The following is a 13228-nucleotide window of genomic DNA, read 5'->3' on the forward strand; positions in this document are numbered from 1 at the left end:
CAGTTGGGTTGCCTACATTAAGGTACTTGAAGTGCACATATTCTCTCTGTCTCTCTCTCTCTCGCTCTCTCTCTCTCTCTCTCCTTTCAAAATAGTTCAAATGGCTTGAAGTAGTATGGGACGTAACATCTGCCGCGCGGGAATAGCCGAGCGGTCTAGGGCGCTGCAGTCATCGACTGTGCGGCTGATCCCGACGGAGCTTCGATTCATCCCTCGGGCATGGGTGTGTGTGTTTGTCCTTAGGATAATTTAGGTTACGTAGTGTGTAAGCTTAGGGACTGATGACCTTAGCTGTTAAGTCCCATAAGATTTCACACACACTTAAACATTTTGAACGTAACATCTGAGCTCATCAGTCCCGTAGAACGTAGAACTACTTAAACCTAACTAACGTAAGGACATCACACACACCCATGCCCGAGGCAGGATTCGAACCTGCGACCCTAGCAGCTGCGTTGTTCCGGACTGAAGCGCCTAGAACCGGTGGACCATCTCTCTCCGTGCGACCAGGTTTCGATAAACGCAACGGCACCGACCGACCGCCGTGTCATCCTCTGACGTTAAGGTGTCACTGGACTTGGAGGGGCATGCGGTCAGCACATCGCTCTCTTGTCCGTTGTCAGTTTTCGTAGCTGCTCAATTGGCCTCATAAGGGCTGAGTGCATCCCGCTTGACAACAGCGCTTGGCATGCCCCGACCGTCACCCATCCAAGTTCTCGCCAAGCGCAACAGTGCTTGACTTCGGTGATCCGGCGGGAACCGGTCTTGCCACTGCGGCAAGGCTGTTGGCCACCGGAAGTACACCGTCCGTCAAAAAAAGTGAACCACCCAGAAGGGCATGAGGAAACGAAATGAAACTTCACAGCTTCAGAGCGATGTGGTGTTATTTCAGTAATTACAAAATCGAATAGAACTCAGAAAGAACTTTACAGCATGAGCCCCCTTATCAGTATGATGCCGAATCCCTCTGGTATGGATCCATGCACTAATTTGGTTTAGATGGGTGTCATGAAGCCGTCGTATCCTCTCTTGAGGCACAATGGCCCACAACTACCTCTGTAACTGATCTTGATACCCTGGATAGTAGCAGTTTGGCGGAGTTGACATCCGAGCAGCTCTACTGGGGACAGAGCTGGGAACTTTGCTGCGTCACGCAGACACTTGCTAGAGACATGCGCCGTGTGTGGAAGAGCATTGTCCTGTTGAAAAGTGCCACCACGGTTGAACTGACGAGGGCTTAAGTCAGGGGAGTGCAGTAGGTGGTATAGCACTTTGCAGCCCCATCAGTCAAACAAATCAGTAACAGCGCTGTACGTGCTTGAGCATTGTCCTGCAAAATGATGGTCAAGTCCTGCAGAAAATGTCATCACTTCTGTCTCTATGTTGTTCATTTCTGGAACACAACCTACGACGAGCTTAGACACAGACGTGATGACACTATCTGCATGACCTGACCATCATTTTGCAGGACAATGCTCAAGCACGTACAGGGCAAGCTCTTACTGATTTGTTTGACTGATGGGGCTGCAAAGTGCTATACCACCTACTGCACTCCCCTGACTTAAGCCCTCGTCAGTTCAACTTGACTTCTAAACTGAAGGAAATACATCACGGCATTCGCTTCAGAATTGCTACGAATTCGTCGGGCAATAGACCGCGCCGCTCGAACTGTCAACACAACTGGCACTGCGAAGAGTATCCTACGACTTCCACATCGCTGGCAACGGGTTATACACAATGCTGGTGACTACTTCGAAGGTCACTAAAGCTTTGAAACACGTATCTATTTTGTACGAGCTGTAAATAAATAGTTGCCACTAAGAAAGTTCCAACCCTCGTATGTTCGCAGCTCGTGGTCTCGCGGTAGCGTTCTCGCTTCCCGAGCACGGGGTCCCGGGTTCGATTCCCGGCGGAGTTGTGTCGCCTTCATCATATCATTTGTCCCCATTACGGTCGGAGGAAGGCAACGGCAAACAGCCTCCATTAGGACCTTGCCTAGTAAGGCGGTGCGGGTCTCCCGCATCGTTCCCCTACGCTCTGTGAAGAAGTATGGGACTTCATTTCCATTTCGATTGTATCTATATCTTGCTATCCAGACACAACTGGATTGGGTTAGTACTAGCTACTAGCCAGTACCATTTAATGGTCTGCAGGCTGCTCAGTTCCTCACTAGATGGTAGAATTTGTTTTCCCTTTACTAGGATTCGAATGGTGGACGTGATTTGGATGTTATTAAGACCGCTGAGCCACAGTTTATTGCTTTGGGACAAATAAAAAACATAGGGAATCATGGTCCTCGTCTGTCACAGTGTGCTTGAGGTCTGCATGCCGGATCAGGAGTGTCCAACGTGCGTCAGAGTCGCTGTCAGAGACGACTCATTTGACAAACATGGCGCGGAAATTAGTCACGGAGTCACGTGATTCCTGGCTCCGTGACTAAGCATCAAGAAGTTTCAGGGTTTTGTGGATCCCCGTCACGTACCACACTCTGAAGCCAAGGAAAACCGTGGTTGTGCACCCTTGCCTCCCACAAGACTGACGGGAGAAGCGTACGTTCAACGGATCAATGATTTTTCTCTTTCATCGCACAGTCTTAGGTGTAACGAATGCTCTTCTACTGCGAGGTCCATTCAAGTTCTAAGGCCTCCGATTTTTTTTCTCTGGACTGGAAAGAGATAGAAACATGCGCATTGTTTTAAAATGAGGCAGCGCTCATTGTCAATACGTCCCAGAGATGGCAGCACCGTACAGCAGATGGAATTTTACCGCCAGCAGCGAGAATGAGAACTGTTTTAAATACTTAAAATGGCGACGTTTTCCTTACTTGAACAGCGTGCAATCATTCGTTTTCTGAATTTGCGTGGTGTGAAACCAACTGAAATTCGTCGACAGTTGAAGGAGACATGTGGTGATGGAGTTATGGATGTGTCGAAAGTGCGTTCGTGCGTGCGACAGTTTAATGAAGGCAGAACATCGTTTGACAACAAACCGAAACAACCTTGTGCTCGCACAAGCCAGTCTGACGACACGATCGAGAAAGTGGAGAGAATTGTTTTGGTGGATCGCCGAATGACTGTTGAAAAGATCGCCTCCAGAGTTGGCACTTCTGTGGGTTCTGTGCACACAATCCTGCATGACGACCTGAAAATACGAAAAGTGTCATCCAGGTGGGTGCCACAAATGCTGACGGACGACCACACGGCTGCCCGTGTGGCATGTTGCCGAGCAATGTTGACGCGCAACGACAGCATGAATGGGACTTTTCGTCGGTTGTGACAATGGACGAGACGTGGATGCCATTTTTCAATCCAGAAACAAAGCGCCAGTCAGCTCAATGGAAGCACACAGATTCACCGCCACCAAAAAAATTTCGGGTAACCGCCAGTGCTGAAAAAATGATGGTGTCCATGTTCTGGGACAGCGAGGGCGTAATCCCTACCCATTGCGTTCCAAAGGGCACTACGGTAACAGGTGCATCCTACGAAAATGTTTTGAAGAACAAATTCCTTCCTGCACTGCAACAAAAACGTCCGGGAAGGGCTGTGCGTGTGCTGTTTCACCGAGACAACGCACCCGCACATCGAGCTAACGTTACGCAACAGTTTCTTCGTGATAACAACTTTGAAGTGATTCCTCATGCTCCCTACTCACCTGACCTGGCTCCTAGTGACTTTTGGCTTTTTCCAACAATGAAAGACACTCTCCATGGCCGCACATTCACCAGCTGTGCTGCTATTGCCTCAGCGATTTTCCAGTGGTCAAAACAGACTCCTAAAGAAGCCTTCGCCGCTGCCATGGAATCATGGCGTCAGCGTTGTGAAAAATGTGTACTTCTACAGGGCGATTACGTCGAGAAGTAACTCCAGTTTCATCGATTTCAGGTGAGTAGTTAATTAGAAAAAAAAATCGGAGGCCTTAGAACTTGAATGCACCTCGTACAGTGCGCTAATCAAGTGTGTCAGGGAAAATGGGGTTCAGAGTTCTGCGGACCTGTTGAGTTGCACATGAGAGCACCAGTCGTCGAGAAAGGGCATTAGCGCAGCGTCTAATACATGCCGGCGGGGTAGACCAGCATATTCGGTTAGAGGGCTAGCTACCGTCTGTAATAAAAAATAAAATAAAAATCAAATAAGAAAAACTAAAAAGAAACTGAGGTAACGAAGCAACGAAGAACCTGACTGGGTGTCATCGGACGTCCGCGCCGAACAAATTCAACTAACAATATAGATCAAAATGAGATAAAAAAAATACGGCGACAGACTAGGAAGTCCGCACGGTACTGTGTTCGTGTCTCACCACTTCCTTTTTTTAACCTTCCATCAAACACTAGTAGGATGGTTCTTTAATCGCTGATGAAGGTCCTGATAACGGCTCCACTTCGGAAACACAGTAAACGTATGTTTGCAGCGTACAGTAACTACCGAACGCCCTCAGTAGTTATGAAATGTTGACTAGTAACTTGATTACTTCTAGTATCAATATGAAGCGGGCTGCAACGCAGCAGATAAGAAAGCAGGCAGCCGCGGCCCATTTCCTGAATAAGGGACGCTACTGCTTTTCTCTGATACTCCATAAGCAATCCACTGTACACTATTCGAAGTAGGTGTAGTCCAGTATAATTTCAGAGCGGTACGCGCAATGATGTATCGATACACACATGCTGCTTTCATCACGCTTTCTTCCTATATCGGGGTTATACCTCATCTTCAATTTAGCACTACGATTGTGATTATTATTGCTGTTCCTTTTCGAAGAAACACGATTCATTTTAGCGATACAAGTGTTTGCAAATAACGGAAAAACTGAGGAGACTCGTACGCAGTACCGGGTATCGGCATTGCGCTAATGCCAATGCTCCTGGCGCTCTCGTGTGGAATTCAACGCTCTCGCAAAACTTGGAGCGTCGATTTCCTGGCAATACCTGAGAAGCATATCTTACCATAGAGCAGCATTTGTTACATCTAAGTATGTGTCACAACTGTGCAAAAGAGAGCGAACATCGTGATCCGCTGGATGTACGGTTGCCTTGTGAGGCGAAAGGGTGCTAGGAAGAGGTTATGGGCGTTGGCGCCACTGCTTAGAACGGAGGGCATATTTCTTGGGCGCTCACTGCTAAGCATCGCTAATAGGGAAGTTGCCGAGTGTCTGTTAACGAAACGTGCCCATTCGGTGCCATGTCTAACTAATGGGAAAGGCTAGAGCCGCGCGTGGTAGGCACACGTGGTTTGAGGCGCCTTGTCACGGTTCGCGAGGCTCCCCCCGTCGGAGGTTCGAGTCCTCCCTCTGGCATGGGTCCGTGTGTTGTCCTTAGCGTAAGTTAGTTTAAGTTAGATTAAGTAGTGCGTAAGTCTAGGGACTGATGATCTCAGCAGTTTGGTCCCACAGAAGCTTACCACAAATTTCCAGGCCGGCCGGTGTGGCCAAGCGGTTAAAGGCGCTACAGTCTGGAACCGCGTGACCGCTACGGTCGCAGGTTCGAATCCTGCCTCGGGCATGGGTGTGTGTGATGTCCTTAGGTTAGTTAGGTTTAAGTAGTTCTAAGTTCTAGGGGACTGATGACCTTAGAAGTTAAGTCCCATAGTGCTCAGAGCCATTTGAACCATTTTTGAACAAATTTCCAAGAATTTCGAAAGGCTAGGAAGAAACGTTTACTCCAGTGATACGAACGCGTTGTAGACTTTCTGAACATCATGTGGTGGGGCGTTACTTTGCTGGGATGAAAGGCTAGTAATTAACTGTCATACCAAGTACCGTGATAACACGCGCTAATGGTGTGGGATTTGTCCCAGTTGAAGACAAATGGAATCCTAGTGACAGAAGATAATTTCATCAACGGCATTTACCGGGTCTGGAGAGGAGCTGGCGCACCATACTTCGTCACCAGAACGTACTCCAAGAAAAAAATCTATAGCCCTCCAATGTCCATTTCGGAGTGGGGACATATGGCACTTGATGATGTTCAGCCTAGTGTATGAACAGATTAAGCTCAGGTGTTTCTTTGCTGTTACTTGAGAGAAACAGATTGTGTCCCTGCTCCCGGCTTCATCTTCTCCCTGTGTTTTACTCTCATAATGATCCATAACACATACACTACACTGGACTGCACATGTTCTTGGCACAGTCATCCGCAGAACCGGATAAGCAGCCCATTTGCGCAGAATGAAGACGAACTCTACCTCAGTATTTCATTAGGAAGGATATCTGTAAAGACTTCGGGCAGTAACTTCCGTGGTACTAGAAGTAGCCGCAGAAAACAAAAATTTTAGGCGTAAACAGAAAGTGGAACATATACGAGGGTTGCCCAGAAAGTGATGCGCCGAAAAGAGTGAAGTGTTCTGAGTGAGCGCGGCAAGTTTCCGTCACTTCCGACAGATAGCATAGCTGCAGGACAGTTTCAAAATGGCGAATGTAGGCGATGTATTTTACAAGCAACGTGCCCTCATTGAATTTCTCACTCCAGAGAAAGAAACTGTGGGGAATACTAACAAACGCTTATGCAAAGTCTATGGAGCATCTTCTGTCGCGCTACGGTCGCAGGTTCGAATCCTGCCTCGGACATGGATGTGTGTGATGTCCTTAAGTTAGTTAGGTTCAAGTAGTTCTATGAGGTGCATTCAAGTTCTAAGGCCTCCGATTTTTTTTCTCCAGACTGGAAAGAGATAGAAACATGCGCATTGTTTTAAAATGGGCCGCGTTCATTGTCAATACGTCCCAGAGATGGCAGCACCGTACGGCAGATGGAATTTTACCGCCAGCGGCGAGAATGAGAACTGTTTTAAATACTTAAAATGGCGACGTTTTCCTTACTTGAACAGCGTGCAATCATTCGTTTTCTGAATTTGCGTGGTGTGAAACCAATTGAAATTCATCGACAGTTGAAGGAGACATGTGGTGATGGAGTTATGGATGTGTCGAAAGTGCCTTCGAGGGTGCGACAGTTTAATGAAGGCAGAACATCGTGTGACAACAAACCGAAACAACCTCGGGCTCGCACAAGCCGGTCTGACGACATGATCGAGAAAGTGGAGAGAATTGTTTTGGGAGATTGCCGAATGACTGTTGAACAGATCGCTTCCAGAGTTGGCATTTCTGTGGGTTCTGTGCACACAATCCTGCATAACGACCTGAAAATGCGAAAAGTGTCATCCAGGTGGGTGCCAGGAATGCTGACGGACGACCACACGGCTGCCCGTGTGGCACGTTGCCGAGCAATGTTGACGCGCAACGACAGCACGAATGGGACTTTCTTTTCGTCGGTTGTGACAATGGATGAGACATGGAAGCCAATTTTCAATCCAGAAACAAAGCGCCAGTCAGTTCAATGGAAGCATACAGATTCACCGCCACCAAAAAAATTTCGGGTAACCGCCAGTGCTGAAAAAATGATAGTGTCCACGTTCTGGGACAGCGAGGGCGTAATCCTTACCCATTGCCTTCCAAAGGGCACTACGGTAAAAGGTGCATCCTACGAAAATGTTTTGAAGAACAAATTCCATCCTGCACTGCAACAAAAACGTCCGGGAAGGGCTGCACGTGTGCTGTTTCACAGAGACAATGCACCCGCACATTGAGCTAATGTTACGCAACAGTTTGTTCGTGATAACAACTTTGAAGTGATTCCTCATGCTCCCTACTCACCTGACCTGGCTCCTAGTGACTTTTGGCTTTTTCCAACAATGCAAGACACTCTCCGTGGCCGCACATTCACCAGCCGTGCTGCTATTGCCTCAGCGATTTTCCAGTGGTCAAAACAGACTCCTAAAGAAGCCTTCGCCGCTGCCATGGAATCATGGCGTCAGCGTTGTGAAAAATGTGTACGTATGCAGGGCGATTACGTCGAGAAGTAATGCCAGTTTCATCGATTTCGGGTGAGTAGTTAATTAGAAAAAAAATCGGAGGCCTTAGAACTTGAATACACCTCGTAAGTTCTACGGGACTGATGACCTCAGACGTTAAGTCCCATAGTGCTCAGAGCCATTTGAACCATTTTGAACCATCTTCTGTCGACAGAAGTAGAGTTAGTCGCTGGGCACGGAGCGTGACGTCATGAGAAGGCGGTTCGGCGGAGCTCCACGATTTGCAGCGGTCAGGGAGACCATCCACGGCTGTCACACCTGACATATTGCAGCAAGCTCTCGGACTTCCACTTGTTTGGTCCATTAAAGGATGCCATTCGTGGAAGACTTTCTGAGGACGATGAGAAGGTTATTCACACAGTGAAGCACTGGCTCCACCACCAGGACAAAGACTGGTACCGACAGGGCATACACGCCCTTGTTTCGCGCTGGGGGAACGCCGTAGAGCGGGATGGACATTACGTGAAAAAATAGGGTGTGTTGATAAAACACCATTCTTTCGTGTGTGTAATTCTCAGTATGTTCAGTAAAGAATTGTTGAAGCAGAACACTGCAGTGTATTAAGTTTCTCTCAATCCTCGCACAACAAATAATTAAGGAGTTTGTGTACAGGTGGCACTCTGAGAGGAAGGAACTGCTACAGATGAGGAAATAAAACTAGAGAACTGGCGACAAAAAAAATTATGATCGTAATTCAGGACGTTGTAGTTCATTCCATTTGTGAGTGGAAAGGGAAAGGCAATGGCTAGCAATGACACAAAGTACCCTCACGTACGGCCAATATAGAACGCCGCTGAGTCTATAGTGTGATTCGGTGGTGATGTGATAGTCACGGATGATGGAGAAGGGTAAATACATCAGTTTGAGATAAGAGACCCTGGTCCAGAAACGACCGAGTAGAAAGTTGTACGCGAAAATCGTAATGTTTCCTCTGACAGTGCAATACATATACCGCTACTGTTGTTACTAAGACCTTAGGGAAGGAAACTTTCAGAGATGACAGTATGGACCAAAACAAGAAAAAAAATGTTTAGTAAACATGGGCTGTAAGCAGCATACCTGAAGAGCTGTGAGAACTGCTTCATCTTCGATTCTGTGAAAAAAAGGTCTTTTACAGCAAGCTCTTTTGGTTCCATATTTTTGGAAGATGCTGTATGGCTCAAAATAAGGAAAAAAGTCCAGTAAATCTGGGCTCTAAAACGCGTACCTTATCGAAGATGAACAGGCGCTCAGACGTCTGAGCAACAACAGTACATACACATGTATTCTACCATCGCTTATTACTTTCGACTCGCTTACCTCAAATTGATACATTTACCCTTCTCAATCAGTCCTGAAAATTTGTAACATCAACGCTCAATCATCCTGTGTGTACAGCTCGAAAAATTTGAACAGTACTGTTTTCAGTATGTAATATTTATCGAGTGCTGTTTTATTTACATCTACATCTACATCCATACTCCGCAAGCCACCTGACGGTGTGTGGCGGACGGTACCTTGAGTACCTCTATCGGTTCTCACTTCTATTCCAGTCTCGTATTGTTCGTGGAAAGAAGGATTGTCGGTATGCCTCTGTGTGGACTCTAATCTCTCTGATTTTATCCTCATGGTCTCTTCGCGAGATATACGTAGGAGGGAGCAATATACTGCTTGACTCCTCGGTGAAGGTATGTTCTCGAAACTTCAACAAAAGCCCGTACCGAGCTACTGAGCGTCTCTCCTGCAGAGTCTTCCACTGGAGTTTATCTATCATCTCCGTAACGCTTTCGCGATTGCTAAATGATCCTGTAACGAAGCGCGCTGCTCTCCGTTGGATCTTCTCTATCTCTTCTATCAACCCTATCTGGTACGGATCCCAGATCGGTGAGCAGTATTCAAGCAGTGGGCGAACAAGCGTACTGTAACCTACTTCCTTTGTTTTCGGACTGCATTTCCTTAGGATTCTTCCAATGAATCTATCTGTCTGGCATCTGCTTTACCGACGATCAACTTTATATGATCATTCCATTTTAAATCACTCCTAATGCGTACTCCCAGATAATTTATGGAATTAATTGCTTCCAGTTGCTGACCTGCTGTATTGTAGCTAAATGACAAAGGATCTTTCTTTCTATGTATTCGCAGCACATTACACTTGTCTACATTGAGACTCAATTGCCGTTCCCTGCACCACGCGTCAATTCGTTGGACAGCCTCCTGCATTTCAGTACAATTTTCCATTGTTACAACCTCTCGATATACTACAGTATCATCCGCAAAAAGCCTCAGTGAACTTCCGATGTTATCCACAACGTCATTTATGTATATTGTGAATAGCAACGGTCCTACGACACTCCCCTGCGGCACACCTGAAATCACTCTTACTTCGGAAGACTTCTCTCCATTGAGAATGACATGCTGCGTTCTGTTATCTAGGACCTCTTCAAGCCAATCACACAATTGGTCTGATAGTCCATATGCTCTTACTTTGTTCATTAAACGACTGTGGGGAACTGTAGCGCGATCTGGGTTTCACACTATCGTCTTTTTCGAAACCCATGCCGATTCCTACAGAGTAGATTTCTAGTCTCCAGAAAAGTCATTATACTCGAAGGTAATACGTGTTCCAAAATTGTACAACTGATAGACGTTAGAGATATAGGTCTATAGTTCTGCACATCTGTTCGACGTCCCTTCTTGAAAACGGGGTTGACCTGTGCCCTTTTCCAATCCTTTGGAACGCTACACTCTTCTAGAGACCTACGGTACACCGCTGCAAGAAGGGGGGCAAGTTCCTTCGCGTACTCTGTGTAAAATCGAACTGGTATCCCATCAGGTCCATTATAGTTTTAAGTAAGTCAACTCTTTTACTAGAGCAGTGTGGGGTGCGGAGAGACTGCATACCGGGAGGCAGGGCGGTAGTGAGAGCAGGGAGGGCATGGGGGGGGGGGGGGTGGCAGAAAAGAGATAAACACAAATTCACGCCACGTAACGACGAGCCTTCGTCCCTAATGCAGGAATTCCTAGGCCTGCAGCGGCGTATTTCTCAGCACCGGCGAGTCGCACAGCAGGCTGGGCGCCACAGGTGTGGGCGCCGCGACCTGCCTACGTCACCCGCCGGCTGCCGTCACCGCTTCCAGCGGCACATAACTTTATTATTTGAGATATTTTCACAATGCTTTGCACTCAAATACAAAAACTCAAAAAGTTTTTTTAGGCATTCGCAAATGTTCGATATGTGCCCCATTAGTGATTCGGCAGACATCAAGCCGATAATCAAGTTCCTCTCACACTCGGCGCAGCATGTCCCCATCAATGAGTTCGAAAGCATCGTTGATGCGAGCTCGCAGTTCTGGCACGTTTCTCGGTAGAGGAGGTTTAAACACTGAATCTGTCACATAACCACACAGAAAGAAATCGCATGGGGTTAAGTCGGGAGAGCTTGGAGGCCGTGACATGAATTGCTGATCATGATCTCCACCACGACCGATCCATCATTTTCCAATCTCCTGTTTAAGAAATGCCGAACATCACGATGGAAGTGCGGTGGAGCACCATCCTGTTGAAAGATGAAGTCGGCGCTGTCGGTGTCCAGTTGTGGCATGAGCCAGTTTTCCAGCATGTCCAGATACACGTGTCCTGTGACGTTTCTTTCGCAGAAGAAAAAGGGGCCGTAAACTTTAAACCGTGAGATTGCACAAAACACGTTAACTTTTGATGAATTGCGAATTTACTACACGAATGCGTGAGGATTCTCTACCGCTCAGATTCGCACATTGTGTCTGTTCACTTCACCATTAAGAAAAAATGTTGCGTCATCACTGAAAACAAGTTTCGCACTGAACGCATCCTCTTCCATGAGCTGTTGCAACCGCACCGAAAATTCAAAGCGTTTGACTTTGTCATCGGGTGTCAGGGCTTGTAGCAATTGCAAACGGTAAGGCTTCTCTTTAAGCCTTTTCCGTAAGATTTTCCAAACCGTCGGCTGTGGTGCATATAGCTCCCTGCTTGCTTTATTCGTCGACTTCCGCGGGCTACGCGTGAAACTTGCCCGCACGCGTTCAACCGTTTCTTCGCTCACTGCAGGCCGACCCGTTGATTTCCCCTTACAGAGGCGTCCAGAAGCTTTAAACTGCGCATACCATCGCCGAATGGAGTTAGCAGTTGGTCGATCTTTGTTGAACTTCGTCCTGAAGTGTCGTTGCACTGTTATGACTGACTGATGTGAGTGCATTTCAAGCACGACAAACGCTTTCTCGGCTCCTGTCGCCATTTTGTCTCACTGCGCTTTCGAGCGCTCTGGCGGCAGAAACCTGAAGTGCGGCTTCAGCCGAACAAAACTTTATGAGTTTTTCTACGTATCTGTAGTGTGTCGTGACCATATGTCAATGAATGGAGCTACAGTGAATTTATGAAATCGCTTCCATCATTTGTAATAGCCCTGTATATAAACGGTAAACGGGCAGAATACGGCGGTGCGGTCGGCAACGCCTATATAAGACAACAGGTGTCTGGCGCAGTTGTTAGATCGGTTACTGCTGCTACAATAGCAGGCTATCAAGATCTGAATGAGTTTGAACGTGGTGTTACAGTCGGCGCGCGAGCGACGGGACACATCATTTCCGAGGTAGCGATGAAGTGGGGATTTTCCCGTACGACCGTTTCCCAACTGTACCGTGAATATCACGAATCCAGTGAAACAGCAAATATCCGACGTAGCCGCGCCCAGAAAAAGACCCTGCAAGAGTGGGACCAACAACGACTGGAGAGAATCGTTCAACGTGACAGAAGTGCAAGCCTTCCGCAAATTGCTGCAGATTTCAGTATTGGGCCATCAAAAAGTGTCAGCGTTCCCACTATTCAACGAAACGTCATCAATATAGACTTTCGGAGCCGAAGGCCCACTCGTGTACCCTTGATGACTGCACGACACAAAGCTTTACGCCTCGCCTGGGCGCGTCTACACCGACAGTGGACTGTTCATGACAGGAAGAATGTTGACTGGTCGGACGAGCGGATGGACGTGTGTGGGTATGGATCGTTTCTGAACCAGGGTCTCTTAACTCTTACCTTACCTCACTCTTCTCCATCCTTACTGAAAATTTGTATCATCTCCGCTGAATAGCCCTGTATACTCCGTGGGCCACTACACTGTCCATACGTGAGTGTACTTCGTTTGCCGTTCCACTCGCAAATGGAATGAACTACAACGTCCTGAACTATGATCATAATTCATAGTTTTCTTTATCACCAGTTCTGTGGTTTGATTTCGTCTTGTGTAGCAATTCCTTCATCTCAGACTAGCATATGTACACAATGTCCTCAATTATTTACTGTATATATTTCAACTTCTGTCATGAATGGATGGGCCCTGCATGTCAGCGGGGAATTGT

The sequence above is a fragment of the Schistocerca serialis genome, chromosome 4, assembly GCF_023864345.2.
Source record: "Schistocerca serialis cubense isolate TAMUIC-IGC-003099 chromosome 4, iqSchSeri2.2, whole genome shotgun sequence".
NCBI lineage: Eukaryota > Metazoa > Arthropoda > Insecta > Orthoptera > Acrididae > Schistocerca > Schistocerca serialis.